General features: G+C 45.9%; 2 pseudogenes; both read right to left on the bottom strand.

Moving 5' to 3' along the window:
- Nucleotides 1–1,228: 1,228 nt before the first annotated feature.
- On the bottom strand, nucleotides 1,229–2,650 carry LOC105495528 (putative elongation factor 1-alpha-like 3; annotated as a pseudogene).
- A 9,190-nt stretch (nucleotides 2,651–11,840) lies between these two features.
- Nucleotides 11,841–12,871, bottom strand: LOC105495529 (G-protein coupled receptor 42-like; annotated as a pseudogene).
- Between the last annotated feature and the right edge of the window lie 3,922 nt (nucleotides 12,872–16,793).

Below are 16,793 nucleotides of genomic sequence, written 5' to 3'. Positions count from 1 at the left end.
CAGCACAAAAGGCTGACCTCCACATGCAAAAGAGAATTCTCCTACACACTGGATTCAGACTTTGTCTGTAGCAGTGGGTCTTCCTGGCTCACCATTAGGCTCTCTTTAGACTCAAACCATAACTTCTTCCTGAGCCTCGAGTCAGCCAGCTTCCTCCATCAGATTTTGGGCTCATCAAGAGTTCACAATCACATGAGCCAATTCCTTAAATAAATCTCTTTATACACACACGCAGACATGCACACACACACACACAAACACACACAGACACACAGAAACACACACACATGTACATAGAGACACACACATAGACACACACCTCCCACCTCAGTCTCCTGTATATCTGGGACTACAAGTGCATGCCACCATGCCTGGCTAAATAGGAGGTTGAGTGTGGTGGCTCATTCTTGTAATTACAGTACTTTGGGAGGCTGAGATGGCAGGATCAGTTGAGCCTAAGAGTTTGAGATCAGCCTATGCAACATAATGACATCCTGTCTCTACAAAAAGTTTAAAAATTAGCCAGGCGCGGTGGCATGGATGAAGCTCAGTGACATTGTGCTGAACGAAAAAAGTCAGCTAGCCAGGTGCAGTGGCTCATGCCTGTAATCCCAGCACTTTGGGAGGCCAAGGTGAGCATATCACCTGAGGTAAGGAGTTTGAGACCAGCCTGGCCAACATAGTGAAACCCTGTCTCTACTAAAAATACAAAAATTAGCCTGGCATGATGGCACATGCCTATAATCCCAGTTACTCGGGAGGCTGAGGCAGGAGAATTGCTTGAACCCGGGAGGCAGAGGTTGCAGTGAGCTGAGATCACACCATTGCACTCCAGCCTGGGCATTGCAGTGAGATTCTGTCTCAAAATAAATAAATAAATAAATGAATAAATAAATGCCAGCTCAAAAGGTTACACACTGTAGGATTCTGTTTATGTGACATTCTTTTTTTTTTTCTCATTAAACTTTTTTAATGGGTCTCAAAATTCTGTGACACATTTTTGGTCAAGTTGTTTCCATTAAAAAGCACTGATTTTAAACACTAATAAATTAAAACTGCCACACGCAAAAAAGAAAACCAAAGTGGTCCACATAATATTATCCTTTCCTTGAACTGAAAGTTTTACGATGCATCGTTATCATTAACCAGTCTTTTAATACTAAACTTAAATGGCCAACTGAAACAGTTCTAAGACCATTCTTCCAGCACTGATTAATACCAGGGTGGCAGGTATTAGGGATAATATTCATTTAGCCTTCTGAGCTTTCTGGGGAGACTTGGTGACCTTGCCAGCTCCAGCTGCCTTCTTGTCCACTGCTTTGATGACACCCACAACAACTGCCTGTCTCATATCACGAACAGCAAAGCAACCCAGAGGTGGATAGTCTGAGAAGCTCTTAATACACATGGGCTTACCAAGCACCATATCAATGATGGCAACATCACCAGATTTCAAGAATTTAGGGCCATCTTCCAGCTTTTTACCAGAATAGCGATCAATCTTTCCCTTCAGCTCAGCAAACTTGCATGCAATGTGAGCCATGTGGCAATCCAGTACAGGGGCATAGCCAGCACTGACTTGGCCTGGATGGTTCAGGATAGATCACCTGAGCAGTGAATCCAGCTGCTTCCATTGTTACCATGACGAACATCCTTGACAGACATGTTCTTGACATGGAAGCCCACATTGTCCCCAGAAAAAGCTTCACTCAAAGCTTCATGGTGCATTTCGACAGATTTTACTTCAGTTGTAGAGTTGACTGGAGCAAAGGCAACCACCATACCAGGTTTGAGAACAACAGTCTCCACTCGGCCATCAGGAACAGTACCAACACCACCAATTTTGTAGACATCCTGGAGAAGCAGGCTTGTCAGTTGGACGAGTTGGTGGTAAGATGCAGTCCAGAGCCTCAGGCAGCGTGGTTCCACTGGCATTGCCATCCTTACAGGTGACTTTCCATCCCTTGAACCAAGGCACGTTAGCAGTTGGCTCCAGCATGTTGTCACCATTCCAACCAGAAATTGGCACAAATGCTACTGTGTCGGGATTGTAGCCAATTTTCTTAATGTACTGCTGACTTCCTTAACAATTTCCTCATATCTCTTCTGGCTGTGGGGTGGCTCAATGAAATCCATCTTGTTAACACCAATGATTAGTTGTTTCACAGCCAGTGTGTAAGCCAGAAGGGCATGCTCTTGGGTCTGCCGATTCTTGGAGACACCAGCTTCAAATTCACCAACACCAGCAGCAACAACCAAGACAGCAGAGTGAGCCTGAGATGTCCCTGTAATCATGTTTTCGATGAAGCCTCTGTGTCCTGGGGCGTCAATGATAGTCATGCAGTACTTGCTGGCCTCAAACTTCCACAAGGAGATGTCAATGGTGATACCACGTTCACGCTCAACTTTCAGTTTATCCAAGACCCAGGCATACTTGAAGGAGCCCTTTCCCATCTCAGCAGCCTTCTTCTCAAATTTTTTAATGCTTCTTTTGTTGATGCCACCACATTTGTAGATCAGATGGCCAGTAGGGGCGGACTTGCCCAAATCTACTTGTCCACTGACGACAATGTTGATATGAGTCTTCTCCTTTCCCATTTTGGCTTTTAGGGGCAGTTTTCACGACACCTGTGTTCTGGTGGCAAACCTGTTGCGAAAAGCTATGTGACATTCTTGAGAAGATAAAACCCTAGTGATAGCACATCTGTGTTTCATAGTGGCTAGGTGTGAAAGGAAGGTGTGACTATCATTGGTCTTTATCTTGATTTTGTTGCTGGTTACGGGAATCTGTCTGTCTGTTTGATTCACAGAACTGTACACATTTCCTGAAAATGTTCATTTTATTGTGTGATCATTTTAAAAATTAAAAAAAGAACCGAATCTCTAAAAAAAGAAAGGACTGGGCATGGTGGCTCATGTCTGTAATCCCAGCACTTTGGGAGGTTGAGGCAGGCAGATTGCTTTAGCCCAGGAGTTCAAGACCAGCCTGGATAACGTGGTGAAATCCCATCTCTACTAAAAATACAAAAGTTAGCCAGGCATGGTGGTGCATGCCTGTAATCACAGCTACTCAGGAGGCTGAGGCAGGAAAATCACTTGAACACAGGAGGTGGAGGTTGTAGTGAGCCGAGATCACACCACTGCACTCCCGACTGGGCAACAGAGTGACTCTGTCTCAAAAGAAAAAAAAAAAAAAAGAAAAGAAAAGAAAGAAAGAATGAATGAATGACATCTGGGTTTCTGGTGTGGGCAGACTGTGGGTGGTGTTGCCATTTATAGAGGTGGAGTAGGCTGGGTGGTGGGGCCAGATTAGGGGGAGGAAGTAAGGAGTTAGGTTTGGTCTTGAAAGTCTAGAAGTTGAGACGTCTCTGTATACAGGTGGATACACAAGAGTCTGGTGCTGGCGATGGAAATGTGGGAGTCACGGATGTTTACAGCCATTGTGATGGATTAGAATGCGTGCAGAGAGGAGAGAGAAAACGAGCAAAGGTGGGCGGGGTCCGAGCCTGAGGAACACCTGCCTTCAGTGCCAGTTGGGAGGGGGAGTTGGGAGGGGAAGGAGGGAGAGCCAGCATCAGTCCTCGGAGCTTCCCTCCCTGCCTGGTCTGTGGCCTCCAAGATCTTTTTGTGGATGAGGGAGACAGCTTTCAGAGAACAGCTGTAGGGGCAGGGAGGGACCGCAAAATAAGAACGAGGGACGAGGAAGAACGTCTTCAGAACGCCAGCAGGTCTCGTCAACTGCCTGTCTTGGGTTCTGAGCAAAAGTATGGGCTGTGCTTACTGCAGAATCACACTTCCTCATGCTCCTTCCCCTTCCCTCCCGACCTCTGAGCCCTCCTCCACCTCGGCTGCTGCAGAGGTCACAGGCCGGAAACCTAGAAGGCAGTCCACAACCCTCAGGCCTGATTCACTTTCCCCACACAAATACTTAAACGTTTTCAATTTGTTATCAGTTTAAAAAAAAATGTAAGATTTCAAAAACAGCAATAACAACTGGATTTTCAGCTTGGAAAATTGGAAAGTATGACAGAGCTGCCCCTACAGCCCCACGCGGTGACAGAAGGTGAAATGAACCATTGCACTGTCCAGTTGCCACCCTTTCCACCACGCCCTGCAGATCTCCAGCACCAAGATAAAAGCTGGTTGCCATGTAGCATTTGTTTGCACATGGTTTCTACACTTTTATGTAACCTGGGTTATCATCCAGCAGTCACACCCTCTGCAGAGCAGCCCAGCAGAAGCAGAGACCCGCTTGGCTGAAGGAAACTTAGCAAGATTTATATTAGGTACACAAACACTACAAGCCAGGAGGTGAGGTGACACCGGCTTTTAAAAACGTTATTGAGGCTTCATTGACACACCATAAAATGCACCCATTGCAAGGAGAGAGTTCAATAAGTTTTGACTTCTTGTGTGACCCCCACTGCAATCAAGTAATCTAACATTTCCATCACCTGAAAATGTCCCTCTGATATCTTCCCAGGCAACACCCTCCTCTCTCCCATCCGCAGCCCCTGGCAACTACTGGTCTGCTTTTTGTCAGAGGCCACACTGTGAATCAAAAGAAAGTTAGCTGGAAAAGCTGTAAGCAGAAGGGTTCACTGCAGAGTGAACAAGCAGACCAGCAAACGTGGGCTAGGGAAGCAGTCTGCTGGCCTGCACTGGCTGGGGATGCCTGGCAGTGTTCCTGCAAGTCATTGGATTGTTCACCAAAGGATTCACAAACAAGGAGTTATTTTTATGGAGGTTTTAAGAGAGCATTCTAGACTGTTTAAAAAAAAAAGATGAGAGTAATGCTCTAAGCATAGAGAACCACTGGAGATTATCAAGGCTAGGCTTACGCCTTTCATGCCAGCACTTTGGGAGGCCAAGGTGGGAGGATCGCTTGAGCCCAGGGGTTCGAGACCAGTCTGGGCCACATAGCAAGACCCCATCTCTACAAATTTTTTTTTATTAGCCAGGCATGGTGGCATGTACCTATAGTTCCAGCCAGCTACTTGGGAGGCTAAGGTGGGAGGATTGCTTGAGCCTGAGAAGTTGAGGCTGCAGTGAGCCATGATCACGTAACTGCACTCCAGCCTGGGTGACAGAGCCAGACTCTGTCACAGAAAAAAAAAAAGGAAAAGAAAAGAAAAGAAAGAAAGAAAAAAGAAAGGGAGGGGAGGGAAAAGGGAATCATCTAATTGTGTGCATTAATTGTAAGTAGTAAATTGGGCATCCAGGACCACATATCCCCATCCTCATGTGGGCATTGTGTGTGTTCAAGTGATTCCACAGGCACAAGGACTGGGTAGCTCTCCTGTGCCCAAGAACACTGAACAGAGACAAGTACTTTTCCATAGGATAACATTGCTCATGGTCCACATCCTACTCTTTCAGCCCTCTCTTGTTTCCATGGCATCCAAGAGCCCATAATAAGTATGAGATTTTTTTTGTTTTTGTTTTTGATTTTTTGAAACAGAGTCTCGCTCTGTTGCCCAGGCTGGAAGGCAGTGGCATGATCTCGGCTCACTGCAACCTCCATCTCCTGGATTCAGGCAATTCTCCTGCCTCAGCCTCCCGAGTAGCTGGGATTACAGGTGTGTGCCCCCACACTCAGCTCATTTTTGTATTTTTAGTAGAGACAGGGTTTTGCCATGTTGGCCAGGCTGGTCTCGATCTCCTGACCTCAGGTGATCTGCTCAAGTATGGGAATTTTTATTAATAAAAGTGCAGGCTTGCAATTGAGATTGTCAGTCAGATGAACATTTTATCTTAAAAATATCCCATCTAGCATTTTTTTTTTTTTTTTTTTTTTTTTTTTTGTCTTGGAAAGCTATGTTCGTGCAGCCCCAGCCAGTCAGCTCTCAAAAGCCTCCTTCTGAATGAGGAAAGTCCAGACATCTTGGTGCTAGAGCTAGTGTCTAGAACAATAAGACATCTGAGTTCAGCCTTAACAGATAAGGCAAACGCTAACATCACATAGCTTCTATAAGGCAAATAGGCAGAGTTTAGAAACCCCAGGACGTTAAAATATTTTAACACGAGAGAAGATGTCATTGGGTATGTTCTAGTAGCATATAGGCTGATCTACTGTGTTCACCTGTAAGTTAGAGGGTATCTGGCCAATAGTGAGTCGACATTTACTACAGTGACTTTGGAGGTTGGTGGTCCCACCTCAACAGGGTCAAGGACGCAGGCCCTTTACATCCTGCTGCTCTGCTGTCCTTACCTTGTTTGTCTTCTTCCTCAAGTTTGTAACCTCGTGGCCCCAACATGGCTGCTGTAGCTCCAAGTATCACATTCTTCCATAGAAAGTTCCAGATCAGAAGTGGGAGAGCAGCTCCTTACGCATCTATTTTTTTTTTTTTATGAGATAGAGGAAAATCTGTCCCAGAGGCCCCCAGCAGACTTCTTTCTTTTTGTTGGCTGGAACTGGGTCGCATTTCCATCTTGAGACCAATCACCAGTAAAGGGGGTCGAGAGCATCATGATTAGTGCCAATCGCGATTTGACCCCTGAGACTGGGGGATCTGCAACAGGGGATGATTGATTGGGTTATCTCACTGTACTCTTCTTTTAATTTTAATTTTTTTTGAGAAAGGGTCTCACTTTTTCACTCAGGCTGGAGTGCAGTGACCTGATCATGGTTCACTGCAGCCTCAACCTCCCAAGGTTCAGGTGATCCTCCTACCTCAGCTGAGACTACAGGTATGTGCCACCACACCCAGCTAATTTTTGTATTTTTAGTAGAGACAGGGTTTAGCCATGTTGCCCAAGCTGCTCTGGAACTCCTGGGCTCAAGTTACCTACCTGCCTCAGACTCTCAAAATGCTGGCATTACAGGCACGAGCCACCACATCTAGCCACTATATTCTTCTAAATCCACTGAAAGCACCCTCTCCTTAAAAAATATTTCTGTATCCCATTTCCTCTTTTGCAACATTTTCTCTCTGCTAGTTCCACCCTGGCTCCCATGGGAAGTGAGCTTTGCACTTCCCCACTTCTACCAGTGTTGATCAGCTTTCTTCTTTTTATGGAGACGGAGTTTCTCTCTTGTTGCCCAGGCTGGAGTGCAGTGCTGCAATCTCAGCTCACTGTAACCTTGCAACCTCACAACCTCAGCTTCCCAGGTTCAAGCGATTCTCCTGCCTCAGCCTCCTGAGTAGCTGGGACTACGGGGACATGCCACCATGACCGGCAAATTTTTGTATTTTTAGTAGAGACAGGGTTTCACCATGTTGGCCAGGCTGGTCTTGAGCTCCTGACCTCAGGTGATCTGCCCACCTCAGCCTTCCAAAGTGCTGGGGTTACAGGCGTGAGCCACCACACCCAGTCACGTTGATCAGCTTTCATTCCTTCTATCCCATCTTTTCTCTGGAATGTGATCCCAGCATCCTTTTCCCAGAACACAGGCTGCTGCTTTGATAGTTTGATTTGCCTCCGTACGAATGGCTTTTCAGAACTGGCCTCAGAGGAAAGTCAGAAGGCTTCCCACAGATGTTAACGAAGTTTTGGGAACCGCAACCATCAGTATCTCTTGGGGACTTTTTACTGTTGTTTTCTAAATCAGAAGAGTCATGTCCTCAGAGAGGAAGGTCAAAAGTTGAGCACCTTCTCACACTGTAACCCCACAATAAAAACCTCTATCTCCCACTTGCAATTCCCAGGAACAGTGGCCTCACTTTTCTTTCAGGTGTCTTTCAGCTTTTTTCGATGCTCTGCTTCCTTTTTTTGGAAGAGTCCTGCAACTAATTTTGTAGACTCCCAGGCTTCTTGCTCTCCCTGTCTGGTCTTTGCCTCCCTTCTGACGTAGGGCAGATGAGCCCTAAATTGGGGCTTAGCCTGGGAAGTTTCTTGGCTTTGCCCAGGAAATTATTTATTTATTTATTTAATTTTTAAATTTTTATTTTATTTTTTTGAGATGGTGTGTCACTCTGTCACCCAGACTGGAGGGCAGTGGTGTAATTTTGGCTCACTACAACCTCTGCCTCCTGGGTTCAAGCAATTCTCCTGCCTCAGCCTCCTGAGTAGCTGGGATTACAGGTGCGGGCCACTACGCCTGGCTAAATTTTGTATTTTTTGGTAGATACTGGGTTTCACCATGTTGCCCAGGCTGGTCTCGAACTCCTGATCACAAATGCTCTGCCTGCCTCAGCCTCCTAAAGTGCTGGGATTACAGGTGTGAGCCACTGCACCCAGCTCACCCAGGAAAGAATTTAAAGGCTACCCAGTGGTAGAAGAAAATGGCTTTATGGAAGCGGTGGTGTTATAGTTTCGGCAGTGTGACAGCTCCATGATTGCCCTTGCAGAGCAGGGCTACCCCATAGCCATGTGCTAAGAGTAGCAGCTTAGGGCAGTTTTGCATTCATATTTATATCTATTTTTAATTACATGCAGATTAAGGGGCGGTTAATGCCCAAAGTTTTAGAAAAAGGGTGGTAATTACCAGGTGTTACCATGACAATGGTAAACTGTCAGGGGACACTGGTGGACGTGTTCTATAGGAAGCCGCTTAAGCCCCGTCCCTGTTTCCCTGTTTTAGCTAGTCCTCAATTTGGTCCAGTGTCTGAGCCCCACCTCCAAAGTCAAGTCCAGCCTCCTGCCTCCCTTCCACCTCCCCCGGCCCTGACCAGGTCTATGTCTGTCCCCTCCCATTGAACCCAGTTGAAGCCGACTGACGGATCCTGTTTTGTAGCACAGCTTCCCATGCCCCACCAGGCACATTCACAGCCTGAAAGGCCACTTACTGCACTCTCCAGTGGATACATGTTTAACTCCGGAAAAAGCACTGGCATCCTGTCTCCCAGTGGGGAGTTCCTGCTTTGCCTCCTGCCTGCCACTGCCACTGGTTTACTGAGTAGTCTGAGCTTAATGGGCTCAACCCTGCAATGGTCTTACTGCCTTCCCTGGGATGGACTGAACCATCTTTGTCAGTTTCTTAGGTGGCTTCCAAAGGTTTCTGGTTACTCTTGGTGATTTTTTCTTTTCTTTTCTTTTTCTTTTCCTTTCTTCCTGTCTCTCCTTTCTTTCTGTCTCTCTTTTCTGTCTCTCTTTCCTTCCCTCCCTCCCTCCCTCCCTCCCTTCCTCCCTCCCTTCCTCCCTTCCTCCCTTCTCTTTCCTTTGTTTTTTTGTTTTAGGGTCTTGCTCTGTTACGCAGGCTGGAGTGCAGTGCTACAATCACGGCTCACTGCAGCCTCGACCTCCTGGGCTCAAGCGATCTTCCCGCCTCAGCCTCATGAGCAGCTGGGACCATGGGCACGTGCCCCTATGCCCCTATGCCCAGCTAACTTTATTTTTCTTAGAGGAAGGAGTCTTGCTTCAAGCAATCCTCCCACTTCAGCCTCTCAAGGCACTGGGATTACAGGTGTGAATCAGCGCACCCAGCCAACACTGGGTAATTGAAAATTTCTAGTTTCCTGTCACTCCCCTGTAAGCTGAGACTTGACCTGTGGCCCCGGGAAGCTGTAGCCGAGATGGATTGAGTCTTCCCTTCCTCTTGTCCTTCTGGGTTGACCTGCCCTTGGTTTCAGTAAAGGATGATCTCTCCTTCTAAAAAAGTTCCTCTTGTAAACCTTTAAAAACTTGTTTTGCTAATTAACAAAAAGATATTGCTAAAAAACCTAGTTCTCAAAAGTCAAAGATACTCGGATGCATGAGATCATGAGTAAGAAAGGAATATGTACTTCTGCTTAGAGGATCAGAGTCTCTGACACAGAGATGCAACCTTGATTTTCAACCCACCAGAGCTTCAGATAAGGAGTTTTTCAATACAGAGTTCTACCTTTATCTTTGCTTCATATTTTCCAGAGAAACAGGATCTTGAGTAGTCTTCCTGACCTCCACCTGACACTGGCCTGTTTCCACACATCCCTGCTTTGTGTTGAGGCCATCACACACCTCTTCATCTAAATTCACACTACCCTTAGCTCAAATTCGATGATAACTGGCTCTCTTCTCTTGCACGAGGCCCCACACTTCTTCCGGAGTGTGATCTCCCTTCCTGTAGCAAGATCTTCAGCCTAATTTTGTTGGGCTACAGTTCCGTGAGACAGGCTCTATCAGTATATGAGATGGGACCATTTCCGTGGCTCAGACATTCTCAGCAGCAGCGATGTTGGTCCCAAATAGGTGAAAACTAGTTCTTGGGGAACAACAGCAACAAAAAATCTCACAATGATTTGTGTCTTGTCTTATCTTGTCTTTTCTCTTTTCTTTTCTCTTTTCTTTTTTTTAAATTTTTTAATTTTTTTTGAGATGGAGTCTCACTCTATCACCCAGGCTGGAGTGCAATGTTGTGATTTCGGCTCACTGCAACCTCTGCTCCTGGCCTCAAGCGATTGTCCTGCCTCAACCTCCTGAGTAGCTGGCATTACAGGTGCGCACTGCCACTGTGGCTAATTTTTGTATTTTTAGTAGAGACGAAGTTTCACCACATTGGCCAGGCTGGTCTCGAACTCCTGACCTCAAGTGATTTGCCCGCCTCAGCATCCCAAAGTGCTGGGATTAAAGGCGTGAGGCACTGCGCCCAGCTGGTTTCTGTCTTTCTAAAGGGCCACAACATGTAAACAGACAGTGTGTTGGTTGCACTGAAATTGCATAAGCAGGCAGAGGAATGTGCTGTGTAGGAAAGATGTATGTCCAAACAGGCTCCTGAAGGGGGCAAGGATGTAAAAAGTTGAAGAGATCTTGCGTTAGCTAAGATTGAGGAGCCCATGTGAGTCACCTGCCCAATCATTGACTCCAATTATCATAATCTGTATTTTTCAAGAAGGCTTCTTTACTGGGGAGAGGATGCACCCACACAGATAGTCACTGTGCTTTGCATTTAGTTCTGTTTCTTATCATGGCCTGTTTACATTTGTCCTGCTCAGACAGCCTTATCTGACTGGGTCAGGTGACCACAGGTGACACAAAGCTGGAGAACAGCAGGGTGGCTTAGGGCATGGGTGTCAGAGTCAACTGACTCCAGCTTCCCATCCCACTTCAATCGCCCACCAGCTATAGGATCTCAGATAGGAGATGTCGCCTCTCTGGGCCACTCCCTCTTCTGAAACTGGGGATAATGCTGGTACCTACCACAAGGCTATTGAGAGATAGAAGGAGATGATGTGTCAGGCTAAGTCCTCTAGACAGGGCAGCTGTTATTTTCATCCCTGCAAGCCAGATCCTCTCCCGGCATCCAGGCGTCCCAGTGTTTGGCCCTTTTCCTCCAGTCTGGTGTTTTCTCCTTCCATCCACCAGTCCCACCCGGCCCAAGCACACCACCAGAACAAAACCGGAGAAAAGGAAACACTGTTCTCTTTTGCTTGCTTCCACATTTATTCGGGTAATTTTTCTTCTGTCATTGTTCATAAATGACTCTGATGATCCAGATTTATTGAGCAATGGGAACTTTCTGAAAAAGGCACTGTGGGAGCAGAATGTGGCCTCATTCCTGGCGCCCTGTCTCCCCCACTCCTGACTCGCTGGCTTGGAGCAGCCCTGAGGATAGGGTTCTTCCCTCTCCTGCCCCTGTCACTCACTGGGCAGCCCCCTCAGACCCTGGGCACTGCTCTTAGCTCCTCTGCCACCCTCAAAAAAGCACAAGAGCTGCCTGCTGCTACGAGAACCTCATTGTTCTCCAGAGCAGCCTCTCACCCTGACCCCTTTCCAGAGCCCAATCCATGGTGTGTGGGTGGATGGGGATGGAGGTGAGATAGAGAGCTGGGCTTTAGTGAGCACACCCTTAGGAAGGCTAGATGTCAATTCTGCCCCCAAGCCCCATCGGGCCCCAGCTCGCCACTCCAAATCCCTCCTGGCGTGAGCGAGGAAGTGCCCTGAGGATGACACGCCAGCTACACCCTCCTGCCCCGGAGGACCTAGCTTTCAGCATAGGCCACCTGGCCACCAGTTCCACAGCCCTGTTATAGTCCACTACTCTTCCTTTCTTCCGTGAGGTCCTCCTGGTGCCCCTCCCCTCCCTTCTGCTCCTTCAGCTCCACGCTGCCCTTCTGCTGCCACTGGCCCCAGAGCCCACACAGCCTCCTCAGCAGCCCATGAAAGTTGGCTTGGAATCCGGAGGAGTAGACAAGGGGGTCGACATAGGAGTTCAGGGTGCTGAGACGCATCATGTAGATCCTCCACACCGTGCTTTCACCCTGGACAAAGCCCATGACATGGGACATGTGCAAAGGCCCAAAGCAGACAAGAAAGTTGAGCAGTGTGGCTGCCACCAACCCCGCCACCCTTCTCTGCCAGCGGTGTCTGCCCCGCCTGCCGAGGATCCACATCAGGCAGCTGTAGCAGCAGTTCGTGATGGTCAAGGGGACCACAAAGAGGGCCACGACCATCTCCAGCCACACAGGCAGGAGGATGACCAGCTGGTCCTCCTGGAACTCCATGTAGCAGGTGTCAATGGTATTCTGCCTATGGGAGGAGTTCCTTGAGAATTCCATGACATAGACCACACTGCAGTGAGCAGAAGACAGCAGCCAGCAGGCCACACTCACCAGACCCGCCTGTCCCAGCCTCGGCCGGGTCTTGTACCATAGCGGGTGGGCCACGCTCAGGAAGCGCTCAATGCTCACGGCTGTCGGGAAGAGGGCAGTGAGATAGACGGCAGTGAAGAAGATGAATCCGGAGAGAGGGCAGAGGATGAAAGGCAGGGGCCAGCGCATGCCACTGGCTGCCTCCACCATGCGAAAGGGAGGAACAGCAGCAGGAGCAGGTCCGAGGCGGTCAGGTTGAGCAGGAGCACGTCCATGGCCACCGGGCAGCACTGCAGCTTGCCCACGAAGACCACCAGGGCCAGCAGGGTGAGGGGGAGTCCCACCAGGAAGGTGAGAAGGTACACAGAAAAGGCGAGCCAGGGATTGCCGGAGAAGTAGGACTTGTCGGGGCCTGCACCCATGGTGGTGGCCACTGGTGAGAGAGAGTGACATGGAGTTGGTAGTGGGGGGCCTTCCTGCCCCTGGCCAGCAGCATCTCACCCAAAAGGGCACGTGGTCACCATGCCCACCCCTCTTGTCTCCGGGTATCTTCCAGGCGGGGTCAGCCTGCCTGTCTTCCTGAACATGCCCTGTCCCCTGTCTCTTCCCCAGCAGAGAAGCACCAAGATGCTCCTCCACCCAGCCCCTCGGGCCCAGGCTCACCTGCTTCTTTGAGACCCAAATGCTCCGCCGCACAGCACCTTGCTGTCTCTCCAGACCTAGAGCAGTTGGCTATTTATCCGGCAGAACTGATAAAGACCGGGCCGTGCCCATGATATCACTCACTGTTGAGCAGTGGCACAAAGATGCCTTGAGCTCCATTGCCAGGGCTGGTCAGTATGCAAAAAGGGGAACAAATTCCACGACTGCGTGCCTCCCTCCTCATGCAGCCTCAGCTGGGATGCTCTAAACAGGCCCCAGCCGACGTCTTCCTCCCCTCCCCTCTCCTCCACTTGAATTCTGTCTGCTTCTCAAGAATGGCACTTATCCAGTTTGCCTTGTAAGGGCACAAAGCATGAGGCAGTGACAGACTGGACTCCGTGAGGTCTGTTCCTTCCCGACTTTGTGATTTGGGGGAAGTGATGTGGCTCTGCTTTCTCCCCTACAGAACAGGGATCGTCATAGTACCCGTATCATATTTCAAAGCATGAACACATGCAGATTAAAACATATATACAGATAGATTAAAATGTTAATAATATAGGTCAATTGCTTTTTGGAAATATTTATTTTAGATTTGGGAGCACATGTGCAGGTTTGTTATATGGGCTTATTGCATAATACTGAGGTTTGGGCTTCTATTGAACCCATTATCAAAATTGTGAACTTGGTACCCAACAGGTAGTTTTCCCACCCTTGTCCTCTACCCTCCCTCCCCTGCTTTGGAGTCCCCATTGTCTATGGTTTCCATCTTTAATGTTTGTGTGTATCCATTGTTTACCTCCCACTTAAAAGTGAGAACCCAGCGTTTGATTTTCTGTTTCTGTGTTAATTCACTTAGGATCATTCACTTAGGCCTCCAGCTGCATTTATGTTGCAGCAAAGGACATGATTTCATTCTTTTTCATAGCTGCATAGTATTTCATGTTGTATACACAGCATTTTTTCTTTATCCAGTCTACCATTGATGGGCACCTAGGGTGATTCCATCACTTTGCTATTGTGAATAGTGCTGTGACAAACATATGCACGCAGGTGTCTTTTTGGTAGAATGATTTCATTTTGTGAAAAATGACATTGATAATTTGGTAGGAATTGGGTGGAATCTGCAGATTGCTTTGAGCAGTATGGACATTTTAATGATATTGATTCTTCTGATCCATGAACATGGAATGTTTTTCATTTGTTTGTGTTTTTTAGTTCTCCTTGTAGAGATCTTTCACTTTCACTTCCTTGGTTAGAGGCATTCCTAGGTATTTTATTTTTTGTGTGTGGCTATTGTAATTAGGATTGTGTTCTTTATTTTTCTCTCAGCTTGACAATTGTTGGCATATGGTAATGCTACTGAGTTTTATACTCTGATTTTGTATCCTGAAACTGCCAGTCTCATTTATCAGGTCTAGGAGTATTTAGGAGGAATCTGTAGGGTTTTCTAGGTATAGAATCATGTCATCAGTGAACAGAGATAATTTGACTTTCTCTTCCTATTTGGATACCTTTTATTCCTTTCTTTTGCCTGATTGCTCTGGCTAGGACTTCCACTACTATGTTGAATAGTAGTAGTGAGAGTAGACATCCTTGTCTTGTTCCATTTCTTAGGGAGAATGCTTCCAACGTTTGCACATTCAGTATGATGTTGGCTGTGAGTTTGTCCTGGATGGCTCTTATTATTTTGAGGTATGTTCCCTCGATGCCTAGTTTTTTGAGGGTTTTTATCATGAAGGATGTTGGATTTTATTATACTTTTTTTCTTCATCTATTGAGATGATCATATAATTTCATTTTTAATTTTGTTTATATGGTGAGTCACATTTATTGATTTGCATATATTGAACCATCTTTGCATCCCAGGAATAAAACCCACTTGATCATGCTGAATTATGATTTTGTCGTGCTGCTGGATTTGGTTTGCTAGTATGTTGTTGAGGATTTTTGGATCTATGTTCATCGGGCTATTGGCCTATAGTTTTCTTTTTTCACTGTGTCCTGCCAGATTCTGATATCAGAATGAGACTGTTTTTGTAGAATGAGTTAGGGAGGAATCTCTCCTCCTCAATTTTTTGATATAGTTTCAGTAGGATTTGTACCATCTCTTCTTTGCAGGTCTGGTAGAGTTTGGCTGTGAATCCGTCTGGTCAAGGGCTTTTTAAAGTTGGTAGGTATTTTATTACTTATTCAATTTTGTAACTCAATATTGGTCTGTTCAGGGTTTCAATTTCTTTCTGATTCAATCTTGGTTGTGTGTTTCCAGGAATTTATTTGTTTCCTCTAGATTTTCTGGTTCATGTGAATATAGATGTTCATCGCAGTCTCTAAGGATCTTTTGTATTTCTGTGGAATTAGCTGTAATGTTGCCTGTGTTATTTCTCATTTGCTTTTTTGGAGGTTTTTTTTCCTTTGTTAATCTAGCTTGCAGCCTATAAATCTTCTTTATTCTTTCAAATAACCAATTTTTCATTTCATTGATCCTTTGAATGGCTTATTGGTCATAATTTCATTTAGCTCTACTCTGATTTTAGTTATTTCTTTACTTCTACTAGCTTTGGATTTAGTTTGCTCTTGTTTTTCTAGTTCCTTTAGGTGTAATGTTAGGTTATTAATTTGAGAGCTTTCTAACTTCTTGATGTAGGCATTTAGTGATATAAACTTTCCTCTTAAAACTGCTTTTGCTGTATCCCAGAGGTTTTGGTATGTTGTGCCTCTATTTTCAGTTGTTTCAAAGCATTTTTTGACTTCTGCCTTAATTATTTGACTTCTTCCTTAATGACTTACCCCAAAGTCATTCAGGAAATAGTTGTTTAGTTTCCATGTATTTGTGTGATTTTGAGAATTCCTTTTGGTATTGATTTCTATTTTTATTCCACTGTGGTCTGAGAAGATGGTTGGTATGATTTTCATTTCTTTAAATTTATGGAGATTTGCTTTGTGACTAAGCATTGGGTCAATCTTAGAGTATGTTCTGTGTGCAGATGAGAAGAACGTATATTTTGTGGTCGTTGGAGTATTCTGTAGATGTCTATTAGGTCCATTTGATCACGTATCCAATTTAAGTCCAGAATTTCTTTGTTAGTTTTTTGCCTCAATGATCTGTCTAATGCTGTCAATGGCTGCTGAAGTGTGGCTGTCCATCTCTTTTCTTAGGTATAGTAGTAATTGTTTTATAAATCTAGGTACTCCAGTGTTGGGTGCTTATATAAACAGGATGTTAAATCTTCTTGTTTAATTGAACCCTTTATCATTAGGAAGTGCCCTTATTTGTGCTTTTTTACTATTGTTGGTTTAAAGTCTGTTTTATCTCATACAACAATAGCAACCCTTTGTTTTCCATTTGTGTGAAAGACCTTTCTCCATCCTTTTGAGGGTTTGGGTGTCGTTATATGTGAGATGGGTCTCTTTAAGACAGCAGAAGGTAGGGTCTCATTTTTTTAATCCAGTTTTCCACGCTATGTCTTTTAAGTGGAGTGTTTAGGCCATTTACGTTCAAGGTTAATATGTGAGGTTTTGTTCCGGTTGTGATTTATCATAGTGTTGTTAGTTACTTTGTAGTCTTGATTGTGTAGTTGCTTTATAGGGTCTGTGGGCTTTGTACTTAAGTTTGCTTTTGTGGTAGCGAGTATCATTCTTTTGTTTTCACGTTTAGAGTTGCTTTGAGCATTTTTTTTTTTTTTGAGACGGAGTCTCGCT

Source organism: Macaca nemestrina, chromosome 20 (genome assembly GCF_043159975.1).
Source record: "Macaca nemestrina isolate mMacNem1 chromosome 20, mMacNem.hap1, whole genome shotgun sequence".
NCBI lineage: Eukaryota > Metazoa > Chordata > Mammalia > Primates > Cercopithecidae > Macaca > Macaca nemestrina.
Note: the sequence above shows the minus strand (reverse complement) of the source record. Positions and strands in the feature narration are given on the sequence as shown.